General features: G+C 43.6%; 1 non-coding gene across 1 annotated transcript; it reads right to left on the bottom strand.

Moving 5' to 3' along the window:
* Nucleotides 1–390: 390 nt before the first annotated feature.
* LOC112872475 lies at nt 391–497 on the bottom strand. Its single transcript, XR_003224671.1, has one exon. It is a non-coding gene; the product is annotated as a small nucleolar RNA R71 (small nucleolar RNA).
* Between the last annotated feature and the right edge of the window lie 9,108 nt (nt 498–9,605).

Raw genomic sequence — 9,605 nt, 5'->3', positions numbered from 1 at the left:
TGTTTGCAAAACTACCCTTCACTTAATTTGAGATTACCTCCCATCCAAATACATTTTACAAAAACAACCCTAGGTTTTTCTATAATTACAAAATACCCTTTTTACTTGCACTTTAAATTTTCAAAAGCTTCACATAAACACACATAAGCTTTACACTAACAAACACATACTTCACACTAACAAATTATGTGCCTAGATTACACGCACATGAACTGTCACAGTTACGAACCAATTTTGATTGTCAACTTGATCAGACTCCGACTGTTTCCATTTTCTCTTCTAGGGAAGGAAGGCAAAACGGTGGTTCTATGCAAACAGAAGTGATGTAGACACCTAGGACAATTGTACCAAGGTATTCCTCGCTGAATTCTTCCAATGGTCAAAACCAGTACCCTTTCTGGAAGAATCTCCGGTTTCTAGCACGCGTCAAATGAATCAATATCTAAAGCGTGGGAGAGACTCCAAGAGTACATCTTAGTGTGTCCTCACCATGGGATGGACGATTGGCATATTCTATAGAACTTCTAGAACAGGCTGACTTCGACAGCCCGCGACCACGTCGACACTAATGCAGGTGGTGCTTTCTTCTCCTAACCATTGACAGGGCCAAAACTTTGATCGAGAAGATGTGTCCAACCAAGGTTGGAATGAAGAACGTCTCCAACCACGCCAGCAGGGCATGCACACTATCAAGGAGATGGACATGCTAGCCGCTAAGCTCGACCTCCTCCTCAAGAACATAAAGGAATGTCCACAAGATAAGGCTCCAATGCAAGCACTTCAAGCCTTAGATGCTCGCATGATGTGCGAGGTCTACGGGAACACTGGACATTCGGGGAACGGCTGCCCCGAAACCCATGAAGATGTCATGTACATGAACAACAACAACAACAAAAACAACAACAACAACATGTTTCATCCACAAGGAGGTCAGGGGTGGAATCAATCACGCCCCTGCTACCAAGGAGGTAATGGTAATTCAAATTCGTTTAATCTTAACCAGCCTTCCTTGAGGATCTTGTCCTCGGCCAAGCAAAAGTAAATGAATCACTACAAAAGAAGCTGGCCGCCAACGACAAATCTTTAGAGACCATCCAAGTGGAGATGGATGGCATCTCCTTTGCTATCAAGAACCAACTGAACTTCAACAAGATACTTGAAACTCAATTAGCTCAGCTAGCTGCTACTATTTCCTCTGCTGAAACAGGGAAGATTCTGGGGCAACCCGAAGCCTCCCTGGAAAGTGTTAATACGGTGAACACCAAATGGGGTAAGCCATCACGTGGTACATTCTTCACTAACTATGCAGAAAAGCTCGCACGCCCAAGAAGAAACTGATGGGGCAGACTGGTAGCACCAAGGACAGAAGATCTAGGATATCTAGTGATTAATTGCTTGATCTATGATTATCACTTCGAGCAAGCCCTTTGCGACCTTGGAGTGAGTGTCAACATCATGCCCAAGGTAATATTCAAAAATCTAAGCTATCCGACTCTTTCCCCAACCTGTATGTGTGTGCAGCTAGTCGACTCGATGATCCGGTATCCCGAGGGATAGTAAAGAACCTCTTAGTGCGAGTCAAGGATTCCTTTATCCTTGCAGACTTTGTAGTCCTTGATATGGAAGGAGATCTGAGGATATCACTTATTCTCGGATGACCTTCCTAAGAGATGCTAGAGTCAGGATCGATGTGGGGGGGGGTCCACTTATGCATCATGGGCAAGAATATGATGTTCAGGTTTCAAACCAAGGAGGGACAAACCTACCTGATGAATCAGGATGATGAAGGAAATGGGTTGTGGGTAGAGCCATGGCTCCAATCCGAAGATCCATCACCCGCATTGCCTAAATCAAAGAAGAACAAGAAGGTGTGGCGAGTAAAGAACATGTCACCATCCTCGACCTCCCCTCCAGGAATGGACGAATGGACCTCAAGTTAAATAGGTATAGAGAGGGTCCTACTCATCGGATCTTAAACTAAGAGCTAGCTTGGGGAGGACCTTCATCAAGTGAATTGTATCTTTACTGCTTTCAATAAAAATGAAAACCATAAAAACAAAAAAAATATTTTCTGCTTAAATTTTCCTTTCATATGCATGGTAAGAATGCTTTAGTCTTCCTAAGTTGAAAGGATGAATAATTACTTTACTCTTGCTCATTTGCCTTGCCTAGTCTCAAGCATAGTGTTTTTTTGAGTTTGAGTTTGTTGGCTGCTTAAACCTTTACTATGAACCTGGCAATCTTGTGGGTTGCACACGCTTCATCCATATCTAGGTTGTTGTGAGTATAGATATGAGACATAGAGCTTTACAATCTTCTTCTGAGTAAGATATAATATCTGGAGTCTTTATTTTCAAAAATAAAAAGGGAAAGACAAGTTCCTCGATGATGCTAAAAGTCCTGCCAGAGCCATATACCATATACATTAAAAATCATACATATGATGCTTACTATTTCATTGAGCTTTTCCAAATTGTTGTGACCCTAGTGAGATGCTTTTCATATCCTCTTGATCAAGATCATGCACACTCCACATCCTTTGCAAAATTCCTACACCAGGAATTAGCACACTTTATTCATCCACCAAATAAATGCTCCATGTGCTATGTGATCTCTCTCCAAGTATTCCTGAAAAAATGGAGATATGATTATTCCAAAAAGAAAAAGGAAGGCATGCCCATAAGCATGACAAAAAAGAGAGAGAAGAGAGAAATGGGTAGCCATATCCAAAAATAAAATAAAGGAGGAGAGAGACAACATACAAAAGGAGTAATCATACCATCATCCATCTACACACGTGCATATCTTGATCTGGGTTTATAACTTGTTTCTCCATGGATCCACTCTTTGTCTTTGCAACATATGAGATACATGTACCATCATGCCATATGTTGCTTTAATGAGGCATGCATGTCAACTTGTGGAAGGGAAGATTTTGTCCAAGTCCAATATCTCGCATCCACCTCCTTTACCACCAACTCTTTCCACACCATGAATAATTATTTTGTACTCCGGGAAATTTTTTCTTAAATTGATACATTTAACATTTTAAAAAGCAACGAGTAACTTTTACTGTTCCTTTGCGCCTGTGACACCTTAGGTGTCTGAATGTAGCAACCAGAGGGAGAAGTTGTAATGTATGTGTTGAATTATGTGAAATTGAATGAAGTGTGTGAAAACAAGGGTTTATGTGTAATTTCTCAAAAATACAAGTCCTTTTGTACAAAAGTTTTGAATTACAAATGTAACTTTCACTTCTACTAGGGGCCATAGTGTAAGAATGTTAGTCATCATTACTTTGCATAAAAACTTGTATTTAGGTCCAAAACCTAATGAAATTTGCCTTCAATAGGACAAAAACTTGATGATTTTGAATTTAGCCCAAGGGTTCAAAAATAAAACCTTATCCTTTGAGTTTTTGAGCTTGAACATTAAAGAAAAGTTGTAGTTTTCAAAAAGTCCTACAGCTTTTATTTTGACCATTTTCTCATTTGAGCTTTAGAATAGAGGGAAATTTTGTTTTATAGTGAAGTCCCTCTAATTCCTGTAATTGCAGATAGGACCCTAGGATGTTTTCCCCATTTCTTCCTCCTCTGTTTCCTCTGCCGCTGCAGCAGCGCCGCCGCAGGCCGCTGTTGCCACGCTGCCCGAGGCCAGCTCCTGCTCCAGCGCTGCTCCACGCGTCGCCAGGGAGCTCGGCCACCGCCTCAGCGCCTCCCCGCTGTTCTCTCCCGCGCGCGCCACGCCGTTCCACCGCTGCCCGAGCCGCCAGCAGTTGCTTGCCGTCGACCGTCGTGCCGTGCATCTCACCATCGAGCATTGCCTATTTAAACTCAGAGCAAGATTGCTGTGACCCTCTTTCGCCCGCCCACTCACTCTCTTCTTCTTTTCCTGGACACAACACTACCGCCGCCGTCGAGCTCCATTGCCGCTGCTCCGGGCCGCCGTGGACAGCTCGCCCTGCACCTTCTCGAGCCACACCAACACCTCTAGCAACTTTGCCTTGATCCCGTGAAGCTCGCCAGCCCCTCCATCGCCGCCCTTGAGCACCGCATCCACCTCGCCGTCGAGCTCCCTCTCGCCGCCGTCCCGGGTCGCCGTGGGGACCCGCCCTTCCGGCCGTCCTAGCCCCCGCCAAGTACCTCTGGTGAACCGTCTCGACCCCCTGAAGCTTCTCCCCCACCTCCGATCCACAGCCGGTGAGCCACCCCACCGGAACGCCGCCGTTCCCCTCCCTGCCCCCTGCTCTACTCCAGCCAAGGACCCAATTGCTGTGATTTCAATCTTATTAGGGTCTTCTTTGTAAAAAAACAAAGGTATCTCGAGAATGAACAATTATGCTAGATCCTGTCCATGAAAAATTATAAAAATATTTTTGAATGATGTTGCTGAGTTGCTTGACATGTCCATAAAGTTTCAGCACCTGAAATTATCTGGAACTCTAGTTATAAATAGATCTTGAAATAATAGTGTTGATTTGTTTTTTTTAGCACTGTTCCTGTGGAGATAAAATTATGATAAATTTATAGGAGCTTTATTCATGCTTCACCAGTACTCAATTAAATTTATAGCTCTAGTACTGCAGTGGTTTGCTCTGTAGAAATAAAACATTTTCTAGGTGTTAATTAATTGAAATATTTCTTCTAATTTATTTACTGCATAAAATATTCTGAAAATTTTAGGATAAGATTATTTCAATATTAGGTCTGTTTATACTATTTTTTTAGTATTGGTGATCACTCCTAACTTAGGGTTTGATTATTTGATCAAAAACAAAGGTTTTTAATAATAATGACCCCATTTCTTTAAAAGAATAATTAGTTCCTAAAATCCACTAATGGTGTTTAATGTAACTAGTTTGGTAAATTAGGATCACCCCTATGCTATCTAATATAATTAATTTGGTTGCTTAGAGTAACTAAACATGTCATTTAATATAATTAGATAATTTAATTTGTACTCGATAAATGATTGCCCAATAGGAGAGTAGATGATATGTTTGCTAGATGGAATACTTGTTTATTGGATTGCAACTTTATCGTGAAATGAAATGAAAGTGTATACATTCCCTAAATTGTAATGTTTGCATATCATATAGACTCGACGACTCTCGCTGACGGAGATTATCAGCTAATTCCGGAACCAGAAGAAGGGAGTTCTGAAGACCCCGGGAACATCACCGGAGATTTAACTGAAGCCCCGAACCCCGGTTCAGAAAGTTTTAGTGTTGACATCTCTAATCCCAGCTCCGCCAGCGAAGGCAAGCCCCGGACATAAACCCTATTTTCATACACTGCAATTTAAATATTGATTTATTATACTGGTGCATCTAAGTTCCTAGGAGTTGTATGGAAACCCTAGTTGCACATTCCTAGAATCCTATGTACTGTATATAGAACTTGAGTCCGAGTAACTGCTATGCTAATAAGACCGGTAGAAGTCACGTGATTGCCTGTCACTCGCGAGCTTTATAGGAGTTGCAATGTTTACATTCCTGCAATCACTATAAGGATAATGGATGGGGTTGTAATTATGATTCATGACCTTGGCAGAGACCCCGTCTGTGTTGATAAAAGTTTGATAAGGTCGCAGTGTGCGGTAGCGGTGGTTAAGCATTTGAAAGTACTAGCCACATGCCGTGAATTATGGGAAAGCGGTAAGCCTAGTAACCGATCGGCCCTAGGAGTGGACATACCCCCCACCACTCCTAATTTAGTATTTCGCACACGCAGCGACGTGCAGGAGTACATTCCGCACAGCGGACAGGAGTACGATCATGTAGTCGCGCTACAGACGTACGTCCTGCACATTGGATGTGCGTATGGTCCTACAGTCGCTTGTGGTGGTACTGATCCACGAGTCGGAATGAAAGGCAAACGGTTGCTTTGGAACAAGAGTTGGATGTTCCAAGCGTGTGAGTTAGATTTACCTTTGCAAGGTTTGGAAATTCGATTCTAAATCGTCCGTTTCTCGCGGTGATCGAGACTGCTTGATCCCTTTGCCACATAGAGTAATAAGAGCAACCTTATGATTATCAAAGATGATGTTTGTTAAAAAGTTCTACCATGCTTGAGTAGTTATAATTGCTTACCTAGAATGGATAATCAACTGGAATCTGAAAGCTAAAATTTGAAAATTAAGGACCTATTCTTTGGTGCTTTTTAGCAAAAGCCAAACCCAGAACTTTTCACAAAGCCTCCATAAGTCTAGCTACATGGCTACGTATACCATGACATGGGTAGGCCTTGCTGGGTATTAGAATACTCAGTCTTGCAAATTTAACTATATTTCAGGTAATCCTCCTGAGAACCCTGCTCTGCCTGTACCCTGGACCTATGCTCTTCCCGATGGTTGGTCCGTGGAATGGGATCCGTCCCCGGCCAACACAGGTTCCTCCGAGTGATGTTGAGCTTGGGCTCAGCTCGATATCCGTTCCTCGACGTCCGATAGTGTCGTATTTTACTTTCTGCTGTAGATACTCACCTTTAAACAGTTTTGTATAAATTTTTACTAGTTAGGTCTTACTACTATATATATCCGAAACTAATGTAATACTATGCCTGTGATGTAAAATTGTCGGTGCTTGTATCTCTAAACTCGCCTTCGCGCGAGGTACCTTGTTTTGATCCTGAGTTAGGTGGTGTTATCAGGACTTTACTCGACAGACCACGGGGTTACACTGTTTGAAGTGCGGTTGAGTCCTTGCTGCCTTCCGAGGAAAGATCAGCGCACTTGAGCTAGTATAATTCAGGTTGGTTCTGCCACAGCAACCCACTACTTTGTTACATTATGTTACACCTATTGTGTGCCAAACATTTTTCTTCTTCTAGAGACATTTGATTTCTCAGTCACAATATATTTTATTATACCCTAACAACATAGCGCGTAGTATAAGGAAGAACAACAAAAAGTGAGTAGTATGTGCCAGGTCTACTTAGGTATATTATATTATAGTGGCCGCCTAGTTCGTGTAATAATCTTCTATTCGACTTACCTCTCGTCTCTAAGATTGTCGACGATATAGCTCGTGGCCCATTATACCAAAATTCAGGCCATGATGTTTTTATTTATTCTTTTAGTTTTCCTTTTCTCCTTTTTATATTCTAGTGAACAATAATTAAACTAAACTTTTGAACAATTGTGCTACTAATATACTCTTGGAACATATTTTTAAGTTTCGAAATGTTTCTTGGTCTATTCGGTTCTAATCGAACTGATCGGTTCGGTTCCTCAGTTCCTATACAAGTTCTGTTCTCAGAAAATAGGGACCGATCGGTTCTTTCCAGAAGTGGGAACCGAGGAAATTTGATCTGAGTCTATCTCAACACAGGTTCACAAAATCCAAAAAAAAAGAGAAACTGGATACCGTCCTTGCCTACCAGCGCCGTCGTTCGCCTCCTCGGCCATTGCTATTGCCCGGGCGGAAGGCACTACCACCGAGCCATGCACGCGCTGGCCGCTGTCGTGCACGCGCTGGTCACCCTGCCGTGTAAGAAACATGGCCCCATTAGGCTATAATTGTGATTTTGGTGATTGTGTGACAACATAATCAATGGGACTAATGAGTTTGTGAGCCCAAGTTTGTAGAATTTCTAGGTCCATAGATGGAGTCTAATCCATATACAAGATGGTCCAAATCACTGTCAAGATGTTAATTGACCGCAGCGATGATTTGGACAAGATGTAGCAAGAAATGGACGACCGATTTAACTGATGCCCCTAGTTTGAACCGATCGGTGTATTGGTAGTTCAATTGGCGATCAAGTGCAGAAAACTAAATGTGCAATGAGGAGAAGGTATGGTGATCAAGTGGAAAAGTGCTAGAGGCACCGGTTGAACCGATGCCCTTGCGTGAAGTGATGGTGCATTGGTAGTTTACTAATGCAGAAGCGTTTGGAGTTGGAGAAGCCTGAAGGTCTTGAGCACCGGTTGAACCGACACCCGTCGGTGCAATGATGTTAGCAGAAGAAGACAGTTGGAGTTCAGTGGCTAGTAGGCAGGATCAGTGTGACCGGTTAAACCAACGGTGGCGACCGGTTTAACCGATGTTTTATGCTTTTCTAGGTAAAAGCAAGCAACGGTTATGAGCTGCCCTCTAGCCTATATGAGACCTCATCCAAGGTCATTTGAGGCTGTTGGAGTTCTTGAGAAACTATAAAAACTCTGCTGAAGTTCTCCAAGCCAACCAAAGAGCTCATTGATCAAATCCGTAGGTTTAGCACAAGCTTTGTGATGTGTAGGGCTAGGCTAGCTCTAGAGAGAGTGTGCGAGCAAGGTGTTGTAACCTTGTGCTGGTTCTTGAGTGAACTTCAAGTTTGTACCTCGGTGTGCTGACCCCTTGGAGTCTTCGTGGCTCGTCGGCAAGTCTTCGATACTCCGGCTTGGTGTGGAGTGGCGACGACGGCTTTGTGCGGGAACGAGGAGACCCTCCTTCGTGGGAAGCTCTGTTGTGAAGATCAAGGTGACCGGGAGACTTGGCGTGAGCCTTAATGGCCGAGGCTTTGTGGCAACTCAAGAGGAGCCCCGGAAGAGACTTGCTGATCGGGAAGCAATACTCTTAGTGAGTGCTTCAACAATGTGGACTAGGGGTGGCTTAGTGCCTACCGATACCACGGGATAAATCCTCATGTTAAGACTTTGCTTCCTCTCATCCTCTCCTTTACGTTTCCGCATTACTCTTGCAACTTGTGTGCCTTTACTTTCTTAGTGTAGTATCTTGCTAGGATTGGCTATAGGTTGCAAAATTTGTTTAGGGATGAGGGTTTCACACTAGATGAACTATTTGCGCATCTAGATAGCATGTTCTAAATTATATTTTGTGCAAACTAGTTTGAGACATAGGTTAAGATTTTTTAGTTTGCCTAATTCGCCCCTCCCCCTCATAGGCTACGAGCACCGATTCCTTTTGGACCGTTGCCACCCTCGTCTGCTGGATCTGCGCGTGGAGACATGCCGCCACTGCCGTCGGTGCCCCTCACTCGCTGGATGCGCTAGTTGGAGTCGGGGAGTCACCTCTGCGAAAGCCAAGGACGCCATCCCATCACCGTTGCTCTCGCCCGGAGCGGCGGCATGCGCCATGGAGGGAAGGAGGGCACTGCGGGGGAGCGACGGCGGGCGCTGGGCCGGGGTCTGGGGTCGGAGGGCGCTGCGCTGGCCGAGGGCAAGGGGCGGGGGGTTGTTAGCTAGGGTTTGGCTGATGGTTGGCTTGGACCTTGGCCGCACTCAATGCCTTAATGTGCTGGTTTGCTCTTTTGCTCGGTTCCTTGGTTAACCGCGCCTAGGAACCAAATTAACTATGTAATTTTGGTTCCTCAGAAATAGGAACCGACAGAGAACTGAATTCCTCAGTTTCGGTTCTTTCGGTTCTGGTTCTCGGTTCTTTCATCTCGGTTCTCGGTTATATTTGCCTAGCCCAATCTAAAACATTCTGATTTGTTCTCGACACATTTCTCTTGGTAATTTAGAATATTAACTTTATTCAACTAGAACTTTTTATTTTTTCTCAAACAGTTTTTAACAGGTTGCTATAAAAAGAGGTCAAGAGATCTACAAGTATTACATAGGCATTTTACTCCATCGACTTTGCCCTATGGATCAAGTGCTTC

Source organism: Panicum hallii, chromosome 8 (genome assembly GCF_002211085.1).
Source record: "Panicum hallii strain FIL2 chromosome 8, PHallii_v3.1, whole genome shotgun sequence".
Taxonomy (NCBI): Eukaryota; Viridiplantae; Streptophyta; class Magnoliopsida; order Poales; family Poaceae; genus Panicum; species Panicum hallii.
The sequence above is the reverse complement of the archived record's forward strand: the minus strand, read 5'-3'. Positions and strand labels throughout refer to the sequence as shown.